The sequence below is a fragment of the Hemicordylus capensis genome, chromosome 5, assembly GCF_027244095.1.
Source record: "Hemicordylus capensis ecotype Gifberg chromosome 5, rHemCap1.1.pri, whole genome shotgun sequence".
Lineage (NCBI taxonomy): Eukaryota > Metazoa > Chordata > Lepidosauria > Squamata > Cordylidae > Hemicordylus > Hemicordylus capensis.
Window position 1 is genome coordinate 200,725,542 of NC_069661.1, and position 21,593 is coordinate 200,747,134.

The window sequence follows — 21,593 nt, forward strand, 5'->3', positions numbered from 1 at the left end:
CCCAAATTATTGGGAAGTTAGTCCACTGTTAACTGAGCAAATAGGCACCTTTTAAAAGTGGTGATTCTCTTTATTTAGCAGGGGAAGAGCAACTGTACCTATCAAACCCTAGCACAGCATCCCTCCAATGGCTGTTGCTGATATCTTTCTTATGTTTCTTAGACTGTGAGCCCTTTGGGGACAAGGACCCATTTTAGCTAGCTAGCTAGCCATCCATCCATTCATTTCTGAATGTAAACCGCTTTGGGAACTTTGGTTGAAAAGTGGTAGATAAATATTCCTTGAGCCCCTGGTGGCGCAGTGGTAAAACTGCCGCCCTGTAACCAGAAGGTTACAAGTTCGATCCTGACCAGGGGCTCAAGGTTGACTCAGCCTTCCATCCTTCCGAGGTCGGTAAAATGAGTATCCAGAATGTTGGGGGCAATATGCTAAATGATTGTAAACCGCTTAGAGAGCTTCCAGCTATAGAGCGGTATATAAATGTATTAATGTAAGTGCTATTGCTATTGTACTCATATTCATATTTTCATCAGAATTCCTCCCTCACATTTTGTCTGAATGTCTGTCTGTTTCTGAATCCTTCCCTCCTCCATTTTATTTTATGTATTTATTTTAAAATTATTGGTTTTGTACAGAGTTCTGCATGGGACGAGATTGTCCTAGCTTTCCATTTCACCAGTTCACTTATGTATCCTTCCCAATGTGCTTGTGCACATTGATGAAGTACTGCACAAAGCAACGTTGATGCAATCAGATGTATGATTGCATTAAGATTTTTATGTGTAGTATTGTGCGCCAATGGATTCATGGTGTAGGCTGGGTTTGATCAATGCACAGGAGTGCATGAGCACATAATTAAAATACTTCATGAAATGAATATTAATACAATCGCTTCTCGGCCTTTGGGCTAAGATCAAGTGTAGTATTTGTACATATGATCACATCAATTTTTTTAGCAGTGATTCATGAAGGTGCATATGCACATCAGTAATGTAGAAGATGCAAGTGAGCAAAGAACTGACAGCTGCAGTGAGCTGCATGTGAATCACTTTCTACATTAATTTTAGAGATCTGCCTAGTCACCCTGGAATTCAGAAGGAATAGAATTCTGGGCTGAGTGAAGTCAAGGAATAACAAAGGAACAGAATGGGACAAAACTGTATTCACTGTACATCAAGTTCAGTTACCTCTTCAACAAAAGAGATGCTAAGCTTGATATTATTTTATATATAAAAATAAAAATACGGCAGGTTCACACAGCTGTAAAGTCCAGAAGCCAGGAACCTCTGGTTCCCAGAGAGCATGTACCCCATCCACCTGAGCTTCTACTGGCTCTTTCCATCCAACTTTAAACCTTAATTCCAAATGGGTGGAGAAAGTCAGTAGAATCTCAGGCGGACAGGTTGGGAACCACTGCTGGCTGGTTTGGACAACACGCCTGCGAGGAGGACACGCTTGCCGGGAACCAGAAGTTTCTAGCTTCCAGATTTGACCGTCATGTGAAGCTGCCAATATTGATTGGCAGTATTGATCCACCCCAATAGTGCTTTCTGAGATCAGCATGGGGATCCAATGGAGATTTCACACCTTACAAGAGAATGGGAGAAAGGAAGGGATGATGGTTATGGCACTATGATAACTGCAGAATAATTTGAAGAAATGTAGGTGAATGGAACTAGGAATTTAAAGTGGGGCCAGAGTTGAAGAAAATAGGCCTTTCCAAATGAGAGTGACACCTGCATAGGACTTTTAAAAGGATCAATATGCTACATCCAGTGTGCAGGGATAACATGTGCTCTTGTCTCCAAAAATCACATCTGCCTTGCACGTTGCACTGGCCCTTCATTTGTTTGTGAACAGATAAAGTTCAGCAAAGGACCAGGCCTGGCTAACCTGTGTGATGATGTAAGGCAGGGATCCTCAACACTGGGCTCCCAGATGTTAGTGGACTTCACTAACTCCCATAATCCCAAGCCCCAGTGGCCTTTGGTTGGGGATTATGGGAGTTGAAGTCCAACAACATCTGGGGGCCCAATGCTGAGGATCCCTGATGTAAGGTACAATATAAACAGCATTACCACATCGCACCTTCTATTTAGAATAACTTTTCAGGTAACACCAGACTGATAATGGCTGATCTCACTTGATTTGGAATAGGCTATTTATGAACTTTCTCAGCAAGTATTCAGAGAAAAGCTCATCCATTTCTGGGAGTTCTGACCTAGTTTGTAATGCGGGTGCTGAAAAGTTACTTTGATGTGTTATACACGTGCAGATTTTCAGATTGCCCCTGAAGATTACAGTTCCCAGCACCAACCATGGCTGAGAACTGCTTGGAAATTCAGCTGCCCACCCCGTGAAAAGAAATGGATGTAGGAACAAAAGAGGGATTTAGAATTTGATGGGAGACAAGATCCATATACAACAAATATGGACAGCAAGAAACAATTGAGTCAGTTTACCCAAATACAGAAAAAATATTTACCAGACAAAGACTGCTGGTCTAAGTGTGGGATAATGTTATCCAATGTTATCGTCTGAAGCTTTTCAGCCTGCTTTGAATATGGGACCATTCTGCAAGATTTTCTCAAGCACTTAAGTAACAGTAACAAGCTCTCAGAATTTACTTGAAAAGCTGGCAGACCTAGGGTTTTCCCCACTCCCCATGGACTCTTTCAGTTTTGTGGGGAAAGCTGTGGAGGCCCTTCCGGAGGCCACCTCCTGGATGTTCTCATTTTCCTCATAATGTCTAGGGCAATAACGAAGGATAAAAATAGTGATGGCCAGCAATCACTGTAAGTTCCCTGTCCTGAAGTTTCACTTCCCATTTCCGGGAATCCATATTAAGCTAATTTCTAGAGATGTGTAAATCAATTTGGGTACAAAATGATTTGTACCTAAATCTACCTGTTTGGGGCAATTTGGGGACAAAACAAATCACCCCTGTGCTAACTGACCAGATTTGGGTTAAAAAAAAAAAATTGCCCAGATTTCGGACCTGAAAAATTTGTAGATTGAGACCTCCATTTTGTGGTGATCTCTCTTAATGTCTCCATTTTATGTCAGGAAACTGTTTTAAAAATCCCACCCTCCCATACTTCAGATTGGTGACTTACAGTGTGCAACGGTTGGCTGGTGATTCTCCCTTGGTTCTAGATTGGCTCATTTCCATTCAAATCTTGTGTTGTCAGGGGTGACTGACCCCACATTGGCTAGGGGAAGGGTCAAAGAAGGGGAAGGGTGGGGGAAGTTCAAATGAGGGATTTCCAAATGTACTTAAGGAGGCAGGCAGCCACCATTCTGCCTTTCTGCCTCGTGGGAGAAGAGAGAGAGAGCCAGCCAGAAGAGTTTTGCTTTGCCTTGCCTGCCTGCTGCCTGGAGTGGATTCTCTGGTTTTTGTTCATTCTTTCCTGATTGAGGAAAATTGAAGAGAATCTTTTTTCACCCCCTTCCTGCTGCTGAGAGAATCATTGCCTGCGCCTGCTGTCTGTGTGAATCGATTTTGGTACAAAATGATTTGTACCCAAATCTAACTCTATGAGGAGATTTGTGGACAAAATCTTTGTTGGCCAGATTCAGACCCAAATCGGGAGTGATTCAATTTGGGTACAAATCAAATTGAAAAAAATTGATTCATGCACATCCCTACTAATTTCCCCCACTTTGAGCAAAGCATAGTCAGGAAGGGTGGTCGATGCCACACTTCTGCACAGACCTTTTAACAATATGTGCCCTACACAAGCCCTGGAAAGGCTATGGCTCCAAACAGGACAAGAACACAGAAGATTAAACAAGCAATTTAAGATCTAGACTGGAGGAGGCAAATCCATTGAGAGGGAAGATGCTGATAGTCTCAATAAAGTACTGAATCAGTACAAGGCTAAAATGAAGCAATTCAGACACTGAGCATGAGTACAGAGCAAGTGAATGCCATTTGCAGAATGAAGCTAACAAGCAGATGCTTGGGCAACAGTTACTTAAGGGAAAAAAGGAAGAGGGCAGCAGCAATAAAATGAATGATAAAGTTCTTAAGAGGAAACATTTGATCAAAGGAAGCACCTGCGTTGTCAGATAAACCACTGATGAGGTGCTAAACAAACAGTTGAGCTGGTTATGGCAGCCGTAAAATGTGAAGGAGTCTTGTTACTATGCAACCAAATGGATAGTGCACAATACTCCCAAAGTGAACTGAAGGACTAAATAACCCAGTATCTCTTCCACATCAAATGCATAACCCCTGAGGATTCTATGAGCATACACCAACAATGTAAAGCTTTCTTAAGGATCTCTAGTACTGTATTTCTCTTTCATTGCACTATAGGGGTTTGACAAACCATCGATTAGACCAGCTACAAAAGCAGAGATTTCATTCTGATTTCCCCACAGTTAACTTAAGAGAGAAATTATATGTCTAAGCTAAAATTTCAACTCTGGCAAGGTGCAAATTGTTATTGGAATGTCTGCAGAAATGCAGAGGATTTGTTGACCCACCTAAACAGAAGTAACAGCCCACACTATAGGAACGTAGGAAGCCAAAGGGTTTTTGCATTGCTACACCCTGTTCCACCAAAAATACATTTTGCACCATTTACGAGCACCGCTCTATTTAAATAAGGCATATACTTTTGTTTTTCACTTGGCAATATGTCAGCACATACATATTATTCAGCTGAGGTCAGGACTTCATTGTTAAGCTAGTTATACCTCTTTTTTTTTTTTTTTTTTTTGCATCATGCTAAGGTTTCAAGCCAGTAGGTGATAAAATAGGATCAATATGAAGCAGGAATGAAAAACAGCATTTTCTGCTGGGCTTGTTCATTTACTTTTAAAGACCCTCAACAGGATTTTGCTTCAGGTTTACAGCATTTTGATATTCCTGTGAGTGTAAGGGCAGCATACCAAGTAACCAATACATAGAATGTCATCTCGAGTACTCTGGCATCAAGCATACATCATTGTCAACAGCTATTGGGGTTCAAGGTAAAGGCAAGTGTAGCAGACAGATCTCCCTTTGGAAATGACCTCATTAACATTAATGGTATTTCAAGCAGCTGGTTCTCAATGAGCTGAAGTCAGCTGCCAATTATTTCTTTATGTATTTCTTTTATAAGATAACTAAAATGTTCTAGCAGCTGTACATAAATTACAAAACTGATATAAGCTTCCCAACAGGTTTACAATCTAGTAGATATGATATGATATGATATGAGTTATATATATATATATATATATATATATATATATATATATATATATATATAAAAAATACCATATCATATCATATCATATCATATCATATCTACTAGATTGTAAACCTGTTCTTCATATATATATATATATATATATATATATATATATATATGAATGAAGAAAGCAGTGACATAGGGTGCGGCAACCTTCTTGGAGTGGCTCGCATGCACAAAGCCCCCCCCCAAAAAAACCTTGTGGTGAGCACTGCCCGCATGCCCTGCTCAGAGCCTCACTCACCCACCTCCTGTGCCAGTACAGATTGCTACCCAAACTCACTCCTGGCCACCTGCTCTAACACTTCCTGCTCCCTCTGAACACTTCCTGCTTCTACCAGAGAGCAGGAAGAGCTGGTGAGCAATGGGTGGCAGAGGAGGCCAGCAAACAGCTGGGCAGATAAGTAGGCAATGCAAGTGGCATGGAGGCAGGCAGTGATGGTGGAAGGAAGGCAGGCAGCAGGAGAAGCAGCTGGCTGGAGGAGGGGGAGGTAAGCGAAGGGGTGCAAGTGGGGTAGGGCCCATGTACCAGGGACATCCTGGAACATTGGTTGGTCCACCCCCAGAAAGAAGGAGAGGGAAGAGAAAAACAAGCTAATTCAGGTACCACAATATTCAAATTACATAATTACCCGGTGAAATGGCCACTGAGGGTGCAGTGGCCATTTCTGGGAGTGGGGGCAAGCCAAATGGACGTTGTCCCTTATCTAGCCTGATGTAGTGGGCAATGTGGTTTCACCTTTCCCTCTGTTGCAGCTAGGTAGAATGTCCAACTAAGGCACATTATAGCAGCCTTTCAACTGTGTATTTTAAAACAGGTTGACATTAAGACAGATCCATAAAATACATGCCACACATATTTCAAGTATGAAGACAAACTTCTTACAGAGTGGAGCTGATTTCTTTTATGTATTTCAGTGTTCATGTTGAAACATGCATGTTTGATGGCCTTCAAACAAATCACATGAAAACTGAAATCATTTTGCTGCATTTCCTTGAATTCTGGACACTAATCACAGCTGAGATAGAGCTGTGCAAAAGCCTTCATGGGCCCCCTGGAAAACCTGGAGCTAGTCCACAGTGCAGCACAGCTGAGAGAAGCTCCCAAGCCTTAAAAACAAAGGGGGGCACATGCGCCTGCGCAGAAATAAAATAGCCCATCTCCCTCATCTCCCTCCTGCTGGCTGCCTTCTCTCCTCAACAGACTCTGTCCCTCCCTCCCTTGGCTGCTGTTGCTGAGCTCAGGTGGGGATTCACAGCAGACCACTAATGTTCTCCCCCCGCCCTCTCTTCTGCAGGTGATTTATGTACCACAGGCACTGCAGCAATGCAAGTTGCACTAGAGTGCACTAGTGCAAATATTGGAATAGTACAAGGGACTTGTGATTGCATAACCATTATTTCCAGAGGCCACACAATCACACACCTCCTTCAGACTATTTCAGAATTTGCACAAGCATGATTTAGCACAATTTGCGTTTGGAAGCTGCAGTGGCACCTGCACTGTACAAAATACCGGATGGTTTGTGAGCCAATAGCCACAAGGTGACTCCAAATGGTGACTGGAAAAAATCAAGGATAAGGGCAGGAAGATCTGCCTGAATAATCCTGCTACCACAGGAAACCTATGTTATTTCTCTTCCTGATATTTTAATGCTATTTTATTGTGAGGGTGTTGTAAGCTACTTTGAAAGCCCCTGGGGACAATAAAGTAGAATATACATCTTAAAATGATTTAAATACAAATAAAAGAGCTGTGAAGTCCCCAAGTTTCACAAGGACAGCCTCCAGTTCATGTGAGTCTAGGCAGGGCTAAGGATTTTGTATCCTACATACGTACCTGTGATTACATATATTGGTTGGGGGGCTTCTTCAGGCTTGCCAGAAAAGCTCAAGGAATTTTGGCTCCCAAGGCTCAGGAACCTCCCTAACTTGTGTCCTTACACTATCTCAGGAAGTTATAATCATCTCATGAAGCACTGTAGCATCCTGTGCAAGGAGTGCCTTTGGCACTGCCCCATACTTAATTTATCATTATTAGTTTATTAGCTCAGTGTCCCCTTCAGGCAGATGCTGTGGACAACCACCTGCCTCACCACTCTACAATTTCATGACTGGGTCACTTCCCCTACCCTCATGCTTACAGTATGAAATAGTGCACCAGACTTTTGCTGGTTTACCAACATTTGGCAAGATGTTTGATTCAGGCTTCTATCACCACAAATTCATTTTGATACATCATACTTGTAAAGAACTTTCCCTACTGAGAAGGAATCTGCTGTATTGTCAAAGAAGCAGCTCCATGCATGTTAGGAGAAGGACAAGTTCTCGATTTCAGGAGCAGAGCGTTTAAATTTACAAACATACAACATTAACACATGTCATATTTCATTTTGCAATTCACATTGGAATTTAAAGAGTCAGGAAAAACATGAACACATTGCCAGAGTGCACATTGAACTTTCCCTCAGGCAGCATTAAATTATACATTAGCCTTTTTCTGGATAAATTTACTGGAGATTATTTATTAAACTAGACTATTTGTATGTATTTGGGGGTGTGCATGGAATGTTTCAATGCAAATCTTGGGTTCTTTTGAATTCGTATTATTGGAATCCCCAAAAGTGGTGGGGTGGGGAAGGAGGACCTCCCAATTTTTGTCTTGCAACAGCAACTTCAAGGCTCTGGATTTGAATCAGAGAGGAGTCTGGGAAGGGGAAGCCTTCTTGTTAATGCTAATTCTCCAACTTAACTCCACATCAGCACTTTTCTATTAATGTCAAAAGGAAACTTTATTTGTACCATTGCTTCAGCTGGTAGCACCTGGCAAACCCAGTCTCTTAATTATTTACTATTATTTATTAAATTTATTGGTGACAGAAAGAAAATGAGAAACATCCAAATTAAATTAGTCATAAGTGTTATGGAAATGAATGGGACTTCAGCTATCAAAACTAACTTGTCTCATTGGTTTTAGTGATGCTTAGTTATGACTATTTATACATCACTTTTCTCTAAAAACAGAAGTTTGTATAGCAAGAGAAGTGAGAAGATGGTCGCCAGTCCTAAAGGAGCTCACAGGCTAAAATAAATATAAGTGAGACGGCAGCAACAACAGCTATTGGGAGGATGCTATGCTTGGTTGAATAGGGACAGTATATTTCCTGTGAAATAAGAGTCAACACATTAAAAGGTGCATTTTTGCCCAGTAAGCAGGGGTAACTTGTCTGGATGCTGCCCACCCAAATGGTTTTGGAGAGATGGGATGATGACATTAATTTGCTTTTGTACAATATGGCAAAGAACAACTTCAGCCAAAGAACAACTTCAGGCACAGAAGCATTAACCAAGAAGGGCAAGCTTTTTTCCCCTTTCACATCCACTGCTTCTACACATTGAGAAAGTCATTCTCAAAGGAATAGGCCAGCCAATTTGTAACTCCTCTTACCACATAAGATGAAAGCCCTGCCCAGATATGATAATCCTATTCACATATTATATTCAACTTTCATTCAATGAGTGTACAGTGCATACATATGCAGATCTACACACAGGTACAGTTATTCACATGTTATGTTTAACATAAGCCTGACAACAACTTTACAGCCCTATTCAAATGTTATATGTAAACTGCTATACTCACATACAGCTGTTGAAAGGAGGAGTGGAAGCCCTCCCCCATCAGTTGTCAAGTAGCCTCCCTCACATCCCCTACCATGAAGCTCACTCTTTCTGTTATTGTCTTAAGAGACAGCTGTCATAAGCATGATGACAGCCATTTCCATGTTTGGCAGACTGGGGCAACCCAGTCTCCCAATCACAGAAACACTCAAAATTGCAGTTACCACGGTCACCTCTTCAAGAAACCATGGAGCACTGAGGAGGGGAATGAGGGAATTTACCTGGGGAGGGTGGGACCTATCTACCCTCATCAAAAACTGTTTGCATGTACATCACTTTACATATAATGTCTGGATACAGCTAATGTCTGAATAGGGCTTATGCTGTGCCAGTGTACAGAAGTCTGTACACGCGTATATGTTTTTGTGTGAATGTCTGTAGGGTAAAGTGTGCCGCCAAGTCAATTCAACTCCTGGCACCCACAGAGCCCTGTGGTATTCTTTTGGTAGAATACAGGAGGGGTTTACCTTTGCCTCTTCCCACGCAGTGTGAGATGATGCCTTTCAGCATCTTCCTATATCGCTGCTACCCAATATAGTGCCAGCGGGGATTCAAACCAGCAACCTTCTGCTTGTTAGTCAAGCATTTCGCCACTGTGCCATTAAGTGGCTTGTGAATGACTGTACCTGCTTTCATTTTATTTATTTATTTCTCAAATTTGTATAAATATATATTTACTAGGCACAGTCTGGGAAGCACACTGATGGGGAGTCACACTAACAACCTCTTGCCCCCTAGACAAGCTGCTTCCCCAATTCTAATTAAAAGGTTTCAGTGAAAGAATGAGTCGTTATGGACTTTAAAGACATTATCAGAGATGGGGAGGCACTTATTTCTGTAGGGAGTGCATTCCAGAGCCTTGGGGCAGCAACAGAGAAGGCCCATCCCTGTGTAGCCAGCAGACAAGCTGGTGGCAACTGCAGACAAACCTCCTCAGATGATATCAATGGGCAGTGGGGCTCATAGTGAAGATGACATTCTCTTAAATACCCAGGACCTAAAGGGCTTTATAGGTTATAATCAGTACTTTGTATTTTGCTCAGAAACGTATTGGCAGCAAGTATAGCTCTTTTAGTAAACGAGTAATATGGTCTCTCTGAGATGACCCAGAGACCAACCTGGCTGCCGCATTCTGGACCAACTTCACTTTCCAGATTTGTGGAAAGGCAGCCCCACATAGAGCGCATTGCAGTAGTCAAGTCTAGAGGTCACCAGCATATGTTCCACTGTTCTGTTGTCGTTTATCTCAAGAAACAGATACAGCTGGTGTATCAGCCAAAGCTGAAAGAATGCACCTCTGGCCACCGCTTCAACCTGGGATACCAGGGAGAGGTTTGGATCCAGAAGCACCCCCAAACTGCATACCTGTTCCCTCTAGGGAAGTTTGACCCCATCCAGAACTGGCAGATCAAAATCGTCTCTCAAGTTCCGACCCCACACAATAAGTGCCTTCATCTTATCTGGATTCAGTCTCAGTTTGTTATCCCTCATCCAGCCCATCACCATCTCTAGACAGGCATTTAGGAAGGTTATGCCTTCTCTTGATGATGTTGACATAGGGAAATAGATTTGGGTGTGGTCAGCACACTGATAACACCCTGCACCAAATCTCCTGATGATCTCTCCAAGCAGTTTCATCTTAAAAAGTATTATTGGATACAGTATCGAGCCCTGGGGGACACCATATAAAAGTTCAGATTTTGAAGAGCAACAGTCTCCAAGGGTCATCATTTGGAATCTGCCCAAGAGGTAGGAGTGGAACTACTGCAAAGTAGTGCCTCCCAACCCCCTCAATCTGGAGCGATTAAAATCAGAGTTCAACAAAATGTGTGAATAACTGTACCTGTGTACATTGTGAACACAATGCATGAATAAAGAAAGAGGCGTGTGAATCCATGCTTACCCAAGTAGCTGGATTCTACCTTTTTACTGTTCCTGATCCCAAGACCATAAGTTGTTATAAGAGCAACTTAACACACAGAAATCAAGCTGCTACAGCTTTTCCTAGCATGAAAGTGTAACTTTAGCTGTTCTGCTAAATTTGTGCGAGATCACTGTCAAAGGCACAGAGTGAGTATAAAGGTGGGAACCCTATTTCAAGCTATCGTTCTTGAAAAGTCTAGCAATAAGTCTATAGACATCATTAGCTCTAGACCTTGGCTCTTTCTATTGAGCATATGTGGCTCTGTTGCTTTTCTTTAACCTCTGCAATGTACCACAAGGGAAAAGAGTACACACACCATAACAGTGTGTCATCAGAGTAAATGTTCACCAGTTCTCTGAATTAAATCAACTGAAAGAGCAAAAAGGCCATATTACAGGCTCAAAGCAGTCATTTCCTGGGTGCATTACCATTGATATTAGAAATTATCAATACAGTATTTACATCCTACAGTGGCTAAACAGATTTTCGGGATGAAATACTTCTGCTTGCCATGGCTGAGATAATTACAAGAGCTCCTTCTAAATTACTTTTGTCATCCTGCCAGGAACAGATTTTAACATAAATGGTACACTTTACTACTGTACAGCCTCATTTTACCAAGCAGACTTAATAAGGATGTATTGGGTTTTGTTTTGTTTTTTTCCCCTTCAGGAGAAAAACTGTTTTAAACCCCAAAGGAGATGTGGATGCATCCTCATGGGACTATAATTGTGCTCTTTCATTTTTCCTTTAAAAGTGAATATTGATAGCATCAGTACTGATAAACGATGAACGTTCTTGCTATATGTATCAATTTAAATTCAATTAGCACTTTACTCTGACTCTTTTTCAAAAGTAAGTTTTCCAACTATTCCAGCTATTGCTATTTTGTAATGCAGAACAGTTTCTATATAAACTGCTTTCCCCAGAAGTTTTGTTTCTGGTTTTAAAGTGAAATTAGGACAAATGCTAATTTCCTGAATATATGGAACACTGAGATTAGTAATACACATTTTACTGCATCAAGTCAAGGGATAGTCCCTCCCAAATGAAATTGGAAAAAAGGCCATTTAGGCCTTTAGGGAAAGAGAAATGTACGTGTAGGTTGGACTCTGATAGTCTCATCTTCCCTTAGGCAGTAAGCATGAGGCTAAATTCTATTACAGCTACAGAACCTTTCACACATTTTTGTTTGTATATTGGGATTGCAGTCACAGTCCCAGGTCCCACTCTCCACGGATTCATATGAAGGATCACATAGAGCCTATCTGCATATCTTTTGCATGCTGCAGCTATATGGAATGGAGAACAGCCCAAGTTTAAATGAATGCAAAGGAATGATACACGCATAAAGTAAAGTTGTGACATCAAGTCGGTGTCGAGTCAGTGTCGACTCCTGGCAACCACAGAGCCATGTGGTTTTCTTTGGTAGAATACAGGAGGGATTTACCATTGCCATCTCCCACACAGTATGTGATGATACCTATTAGCATCTTTCTATATTGCTGCTGCCTGATATAGGTTTTTTCCATAGTTTGGGGAACATACCAGCAGGGATTCGAACCAGCAACCTCTTGCTCCCTAGGCAAGTTACTTCCCTGCTGTGCCATTATATCATTGAGAGCCCTGCAAAAGCAAGCGGTCTATGCATGTCCAAGTTCATCTAAACATAGCCTATGAAACCCAAACTAAATGGGGTAATTTTAAATATTAGCATAAAACAATTAAATGGAATATATGATTCAATTGTAGTGGCAGTGTGATCCCATCCTGTGATGCCCTGACAATCAACAGAAGGTAGTGAGGAAAACAACAAGTAGATAACATGGATGCCGTTCAAATTTAACATTTCTTCCTTTTGACCAGGCTCAAAGTATCATACTTTGGACACATTATGTCAAAACCCAGCTCCCTTGAGAAGTCCATAATGCTGGGAAAAACTGAAGGAAAGAGAAGATGACCAGCGGCAAGGTGGATGGACTTGATTACAACAGCAATGAATGCACCACTGAGAGACCTTAAAGGTCAAGTTGAAGACAGATTATCCTGGAGAGAATCTATCTATGTGGTCGCTAAGAGTCGACACTGACTTGACGGCACTTAATCAATCAATCGAAGAAACAAATACAGAAACTACTTTATACTCGGTGGTTGGCATCCTGACAAAGCATATACATAATAGGAGTGTGCATGAAACTGATTCTAGTGGCTTGGTTCAGATTTGAGCCAAATTCAAACTGGACCGCCAGGCCATAAGCCGGTTTGAGTTGAACTGCTCCCAGTTCAGTTTGAGGGTTGGACTGGGCTGAACCAGTTCGATTTGGGTCAAGGGGCATGCTTGCAAAGGGGAATCCAGTGAGATTCCCCTTTACAAGCAAAGATGGGAACCCTGCCTGCCTTCAAAATACTCCTAATAGGGGGCAACAAGAAGACACCTTGGCGCCGGCTGCCCAGGTCTGACGCTCCAGCACAGCCCAGTTCTGGCCTCTGCACATTTGCGTGATGATGAATTTGTTATGCAAATGTCTTCTGTGCATGAGCGGAGGTCACACAAAAGGTTTCCGCACATGCACAGAGGCCCAAACCTGGCCTGGGGTTTGGAGGAGCTGCACCACCACCACCATCACTGCTGTGCCCCATTAGGAGTATTTTAAAGGCAGGCAGGGTTCCCCCCCCTTCACTTGTAAAGAGGAATCATCACCAGGTTCCCTTTTAGAAGCATGCCCCTTGATATGCTAAACCGGTTCTGAACTGGTTTGGCTCAAACTCAGACCAGCACACCTTTTGGGGGGGTCCGGCCCAGTTCGAATCTGAACCAGTTGAACTGGACCGGTTATATATGTAACAAGTTATAACACGTAACAAGGTATTGTAGAGACACACCAGGAGTCCACTGGCAACTCCCTCAGTCCCCCATCCACGCGCTGCTGTGCAAGGGTTGTAGAATTTGGAATACTTCCCATACTCTGGAAGCTCTCTGTAAGTTCGGAAACACAACACTGAGGGTCAGCGCCATGTTTCCAAATTTACAGAGCACTTTCAGATCATGGGCAGTGGTCCATCCTACAACGGCTCTTGCACAATGGTGCACATGAAGGGGGACTGGGAGAGTCAAGGGCTCCTGGAACATTCCTACATTCCCTTGTTACACATGTGCTTTATTAGTCAGAATGTCAGCTGCTATCCCAAACTAGGAATTATTTTCTCATAAATGTTCCAAAAATCTAGTGTCATTAGCAGTCCTCCAGATTGGTTCAGATTCTTTCAGGATGGTGCTGAGATCTGATTTTGTGCTGCTGCTTCATTTTTTGCAGACTGCACTCCTAAAATAATCCATTTGCAACTTTCTCAATAGGCCTTAGGCCAAGCTATAAGGCAGGCTGAACTACAGGGAATTGTTCCATGCGGCTGTGCATACAACCAAAAACAAGTGTCCTACCCAGGTTTGGGAGTTGTGTGCACTCCCAATTTTCAGTTGTGTGGGAGCAAACAACTAGGTAGGAGGAGGGAGAAGTGATAGTGTGGAAGACAGGAGCTGGGTAGGACAGCACCATCCTACCTTGCTTTCATAGCCTTTGATCAAGGTGGATATAAAAGCTGTCCTACCACACAATCACTTGTCTAGTTGTTTGCTCCCACATAACTAAAAATTGGGAGTGCACATAGCTCCCAAACCTGGTTAGGACACTTGTCCAACCCAGTTTTCGGTTGAGTGACAGCTTCTATATATTTTCATACAAAAATGCATTTAATGTACTGCTATACATCAAACAAAAAACTATGAACATTGGGGTGGAATTCTTAGAATCAAATATTTAAGGGTAATACTTTTTCTTTTTTCTTTTTGCAGGGAAGACCTTTGTTGTGTCTGTCTGTCCTGCAAAGGTACTTCCAGGTTCTGTTGTTCCTTTTAAGTAAAACATCTTTCACACTTAAAAGACCCCCACAGTAGACCCTTTCAGACAACTAATCTATGTGGAACTGAAAATGCATTGCAAGGAGACTGAGAGAAGTGGGTCATAGCAACCAAGCTTCTTCCCAACCTATAAACATTAATCTTAAGGTTATAATAAAGCATGCACTGTGTATGCATAGGGCTCTCCCCAAACAACTGAAAGCCTTGTTTTTTAAGGTTGCCAATGAATGAAGAGAAGTCCTGTACTCATGTAGAGTTAGGTGCATGGCGGGGAGAGGGGGAGGAGTCTTAAAATGAACATATGAAGAAAGAAGGCTGCAATTCAGAAGAATTAAAAAAGGTGCTGGTGATCATAAGCTTGTATTCTTAAGCTTATACTTAAAATATATTGCTGCTACACTGCTACAATATATTGATATCAAATATTGTGAGCTAATGAGCTAGAAGAGAACTTAGGTACTTAAAATGCATAAAATAGAAATTGGGTAGCAATCCAAAATCAATGAACTTGGGTATACCCAATATTCCATAGGATCAGACTGTTAATTTAACATTCTTTTTCAGCCTTGATTGCTTTCAAAAATGTCCATTATCTGGAATGTACGTATGCATCATGGCAGACTCCATATTAACAAGATCGTGATGAATTTCCTAGAAAATAAAGTCTGCTTACTAAAGCTTCATGGACACATATTAGGAATAGCTCATCTGTTTTAACTACTCCTGTAAGACAAATATTTCTTTTCCCCATTTTGTTAGAATGTGAAGCAGAAACTATTGCCAGGAAACATTTATAATCATGGAAGCTGAACTTTACTACTTCTGTATGTATAATCATTTGCTATACAATTCCTGCATGTGGTATTTGGCATTTAAACATAAGATTGTAAACTGCAGCATAAATACCTACAATCATTTGATCTGTGAAACAGTTGTACTGACTGATTCTTTTTAAAAATCTGATTGCAGTAACTAATGAAATTTGATTCGTGATAACTAATGAATACCCATTAAAACTGAGATATTGATCCCTCTCTTTATTTCCAGAAACAAATGCCAGCCGATGATAGTTTGATGCTTGAAGGAGAGGACAAAACGGCAACCCACCCCATCCCTCCACTTTTTCTTATTTCTATTAAAGTCACATCATAATTACTTCCTCCTTTAAAATCTCTTCCCATCCCTTCCTCCTCTACTAGTAAGGGAAGAGAGAAAACATTGTTAACACTGCGGAAACATTTTGTCTTCTTTCCTCTTCAGGCTGTCCATAGGGAAATATTTGTAGGCCTGCCATTCTGTCTCTGATGACTGGACCACAATCCACTGCCTGAATCAGGCTGCTTCACCTTTTTATGGAAGGCAAACTGTGTCAAAAACAACACTTTTCTCACAGTCCGAAGGTTGAACTATTCAGTCCTAATAACTTGCTGGATTTCCAGTATGCCTCCTCCTCTGGTTCTGCATGTTTGTAGATAGGAAACTGTCCAATGAGCCAGAGTCTAACATTGGAAAGCAGGATGAGCCCACTCTCATCTTGCAGGCAGGAAGTGCTATGCTGTCTGGTGTGTTCTGTAGAGTTTCTAGGAGGTCTGGAATCCTCCTTGGGCGGAGGACTCATCCTCCTCTGGGGGACTTGTTTGAAATATCATAAGAACATAAAAACATAAGAACAGCCCTGCTGGATCAGGCCCAAGGTCTATCAAGTCCAGCATCCTGTTTCACACAGTGGTCCACCAAATGCCACTAGAAGCCACAGGCAAGAGTTGAGGGCATGCCCTCTCTCCTGCTGTTACTCCCCTGCAACTGGTACTCAGAGGCATCCTGCCTTTGAGGCTGGAGGTGGCCTTTAGCCCTCTAACTAGTAGCCGATGACAGACCTCTCCTCCATGAAGTTATCCAAACCTCTCTTAAAGCCATCCAGGTTGCTGGCTGTCACCACATCTCGTGGCAGAGAAGTCCACAAGTTGATTATGCATTGTGTGAAAAAGTACTTCCATTTGTTGGTCCTGGATTTCCTGGCAAACAATTTCAAGGGATGACTCCTGGTTCTAGTGTTATGTGAGAGGGAGAAGAATTTCTCTCTATCCACGTTCTCCACACCATGCATGATTTTATAGACCCCTATCATGTCTCCTCGCAGTCATCTTTTTTCTAAATTAAATAGCTCCAGGTGTTGTAGCCCTGCCTCATAAGAAAGGTGGTCTAGGCCCCTGATCATCTTGGTTGCTCTCTTCGGCACCTTTTCCAGTACTACAATATCCTTTTTCAGATGTGGTGACCAGAATTGTATGCAGTAGTCCAGGTGTGGCTGCACCATAGTTTTGTATAAGAGCATTGTAATATTAGCCATTTTATTTTTAATCCCCTTCCTAATGATCCCTAGCATGGAATTGGCCTTTTTCATAGCTGCTGCACATTGAGTCAACACTTTCAATGAGCTATCCACCACAACTCCAAGAGCCCTCTTCTTGTCAGTCACCAACAGCTCAGATCCCATCAGCATATATTTGAAGTTGGGGTTCTTCGTCCCAATGTGCATCACTTTACACTTGCCAGCATTGAACTGAATTTGCCACTTTGTCACCCACTCACCCATTCTGGAGAGATCCTTTTGGAGCTCCTCACAATCCATTTTGGATTTCACTACCCAAAAGAGTTTGGTATCATCTGCAAATTTGGCCACTTCGCTGCTTACCCCTACTTATAGATCATTTATGTATAAATTAAAAAGCATTAGTCTCAGTTCAAATCCACGGGGGAGCCCATTTCTTACTTCCCTCCATTGTGAAAACTCTCCATTTATCCCTACCCTCAGTTTCCTGTCTTTCAACCAGTTAGCAATCCATACATGTACTTGTCCCCTTATCCCATGACTGCTAAGTTTCCTCAGGGGTCTTTGATGAGGAACTATGTCGAAAGCTTTTTGGAAGTCCATATACTATGTCAACTAGATCACCTTGATCCACACACTTGTTGACACTCCCAAAGAACTCCAAAAGGTTGGTGAGGCAAGATTTCCCTTTGCAGAAGCCGTGCTGGTTCATTCCCACCAGGGCCTGTTGTTCTATGGGCTTTACAATTTTATCCTTGAGGATGCTTTCCATCAATTTGCCTGGAACGGATGTTAAACTAACCTGCCTGTAATTTCCCGGATCGCCCCTGGATCCCTTTTTGAATATCGGTGTTACATTTGCTACTTTCCAGTCCTCCAGTACAGAGCCTGATTGCAGGGATAAGTTATATATTTTAAACTCAGCCCCCTCTCAGATAAGAGCTGAAACACCTCTACTACTGGAGGAAGACAGGATGGTGGCTCACCACTTTTAGTACAGCAGGGTAAGCCATGGGATTCCTTTCCTCTGGGTTTAGGAGGGCAAACAATTTATCTGGATGCTGCATGGCCCTTCACCACTGGGACTGGGGGAGGGGCCTGGTTGACATGTCCTGACCTGCAAATTGGGGTGGTGAAGCAGCTCCTGATACTAGCAGTTTTCTGAGTGGCACTTAATGTAGACATCTCAGGACCACATGGAGTTGGACAACATCCATTTGTGCATGAATTTGGCTGGGAACAGTTATGGTCAGGCTTGACAGGAAGTTGACAGAAAAAAATGCTGCAGTTTTTGTTAGGGGGAGATAACAAAAACTCTTGGGGAAATTCAAGGGGGCAGGGAGGAGGGTAGCAAGGGGTAAGGAGATGTCACGGAGATGGGTAGCAGCAGCAGATATGCTGCCCACTTCCCCAAGGAAGTTTTTTTACTACTACAACAACAAAGGAAGACTACCACCATTGCCATTGCTTTTGGTAAGACTGAGAAGTTGAGTTATGGGAAAACTTAAATTGAGGTGTGAAGATTGCCGTTCCTAAACACATTAGGCAGGATCCAGACTCAGTTTAGGTGCAGTGTTCCCTCTAACAGGGATTCCCAGATGTTGTTGACTACAACTCCCAGAATCTCCAACTACAATGACTTTTGCTCGGGGATTCTGGGAGTTGTAGTCAATGACATCTGGGAATCCCTCTTAGAGGGGACACTCTTCAGATGCATAGGGACAATGGAGTGAGGGGAACAGATGTCCCTGGGCCACAGGGCTCAGGGAGCCACCAAGGTGCTCCCTTGGCCCCCTCAATGTACCCCCTTATCCTCCGCCATGACATGCACCACCACCATGCTACCAAGGTGAGCAACAGAAAAAAGGAAGTATCCAGTCTATAAATTTCCATGGAGTATAGTCATGATTACCTTCATCTTTATATTGCCCAGAGATGTAGTGTGTAGGGTAAGAATGGCAGTTCAGTCCCTCAATAGCAAAGAAAAACCAGTTTGGTGATAAAGCAGCAAAGAAAGAGGTCTTGAGACAGTTCTTTAGTATTGAAGAACTACAAGGATTTATTTAAAGAAAAGGCTACACACAAATGATAAAAGGCCTGCAGCTTAATTTCAGCTGTAGCTCATGGCTGAAGAGAAAGATCAAAACAAGCAATCATCTCTGGAGAGACAAAAAGGAGACTAACACTGGAAGAACAAAGAGGAGAGGAGTCCAGCACTCCATGATCCTAACCCCTCCAGTGGTAACTATGAGACACTGCAGTTGAGAGCTGATGCTGCCAGGGTCCTAGCTCCAACATAGTGGAGGAGAGATGTGCAAGGACGGAGCACCAGTACTTCTATGGCTGTTGGGGTGGGCAAGGCAATGGGGGCTGTCATGGAGAGTGCCAGCACTTCTGAATTTCCAACTACATCACTAATCCTGCCCACTGTTTAGAAATCATTGATTCAGTAATCCTTCTTTTCCAAAGATCACCATGTAGACAGGACAGGACAGGACAGAAATTGTTGTAGGATTTTGAAACAGGAAGTGATCGCAATAGATATCCTACTTATTCATATTCTGAGTTACACAACATGTTACTGTTGCCATGATCAGTATCCCTGGGATGAGTTCTTCACATGCATGCGCCCATCAGATAGATTTATCATGTGATATAATATTCACATTTGAAGTATCACATCAGATAGATTCACATCACATCAGACAGATTCATATTCACATCAGATAGATTTATCATGTGATATAATATTCACATTTGAAGTATCACTGGATGACTGGCAGCAAAAATACTCACATGGTAAGCGCTCACTTCTTCTGTTGTGATCTAGGCAATGCTAGAGCTGGGTGGCACAGTATGTAGACTACCAAATGAGGCAGGGATGCTGTATATACAACAGAGCTAAAAAGGTGGATCAAGGTGAGGGGCAGGTTTTTAGGACCAGTGTGTGAACAGCAAGGGAGCTGCCCAGCCAATAGTTACTGTACATGTCTGTCTGCTGGCCCATCCAAATTGTGTGTCTCTGTGGAATGTGGATGCCCAATGAGAGTGCTTTATTTTTTAACTTGGCTAATGTCTAGGTATTCAAACGTGTGTGTGTGTGTGTGTGTGTGTGTGTGTGTGTGTGTGTGTGTGTACACTTACTAGATAAGATGTAGGTTTTTGCTACGAGTGCTCAGGGAAATTAAAAATGTTAGTTGCAAATGTGCTGTGCCACAGTATTTCAAGCGCAGTTCATGATTCCTTGTTATTTAAAAGTGTGTAAATATAGATTAAGCTACCTAATGGCGCACCGAGGAAATGACTTGACTAGCCAGCCAGAGGTTGCTGGTTCGAATCCCCACTGGTATGTTTCCCAGACTATGGGAAATTCCCATAGTTCCCCAGACTATTCCCCAGACGATGGGAAACACCTATATTCCCCAGATGATGGGAAACACCTATATCGGGAAGCAGCGATACAGGAAAATTCTGAAAGGCATCCTATCATACTGCATGGGAGTTGGCAATGATAAACTGCTCTTGTATTCTACCAAAGACAACCACAGGGCTCTGTGGTTCCCAGGAGTCGACACCGACTTGACAACATACTTTACCTAAATATAGATTAATATGAATTCTGAAGAAGAAAGTACAAGGTGGACATAGTAAAACTGAGAATAAGTAGAAGAAATGTTATGTGGGCGAGCGGGGGGAGCCTGTACCTCCCCACTGTAGTACTTTACGTTGCAGATTCTCTTATTCCAGCTTTTATACAATTTGGCCTGCTCAGGTCACAGCAACCGCTATAGGGGGAAATCTCTTGATGTGCTGCATACTTAGTCTTTTCTACACTTCAGTCCTGATTAACAAGGTACAGTGAGCCAGTTGGATCACTTTTTGTCTGCTTAGCAGTGGTCTTGTCAGGATTGACTAGGTGTGAAGAATGAGAATTTAAAATAAACCCTAAAAATCTTTGCAAAAGCCTGCAAGATTCTAACCAGTTGTTCGGTTCTCAAAATCTTGAAAGCAGTGTTCTTTCTGTATTAAACAATGAACCCATGCTTCCAATTATGATTAAACAATACTGGACAATAAAGAATCTTCTGAAAGAGTCAACTCCTGGCTTGCTTTCACATGCTATTTTCGGTTTCATGATACACTATAAACGGTATATGGGGAAAGCTGAGAATTTTTTCATTTTGTTTTGTGCATTTTATTTTATTACATTTCTATACCTCCCCATCAAAAGCATTTGGGCAGTGCAGAATTTAGTTTTTGGTGTGTGTTTTTTAAAGTCCTAGATCGTTAGAGTCTTGTGATCCATCTCAGTTTCATCTTGGACTACATAGTTGTGTAAAAAATAGAATGTTTATAAACCCCATTTTGCACTGAAGGATTCCACTAAAAGAATACAGTGGGCCAATTCAGATGATACTTACAATGCATGATTAGTTTCCTTTAAGGTAAGGTAAAGTGTGCTGTCAAGTCGATTTTGACTCCTGGTGCCCACAGAGC

At 42.2% G+C, this 21,593-nt stretch overlaps 1 protein-coding gene and 1 non-coding gene across 5 annotated transcripts in view; one reads left to right on the forward strand and one right to left on the reverse strand.

Annotated features, from left to right (window-relative positions):
• The window catches only part of MGAT4C (MGAT4 family member C), a 586,007-nt gene that overhangs the window by 528,203 nt on the left and 36,211 nt on the right, over positions 1–21,593 (reverse strand). The gene's annotated exons all lie outside the window — the stretch shown is intronic.
• Positions 888–1,077, forward strand: LOC128328637 (U2 spliceosomal RNA). The gene has a single exon (XR_008309351.1). It is a non-coding gene; the product is annotated as a U2 spliceosomal RNA (small nuclear RNA).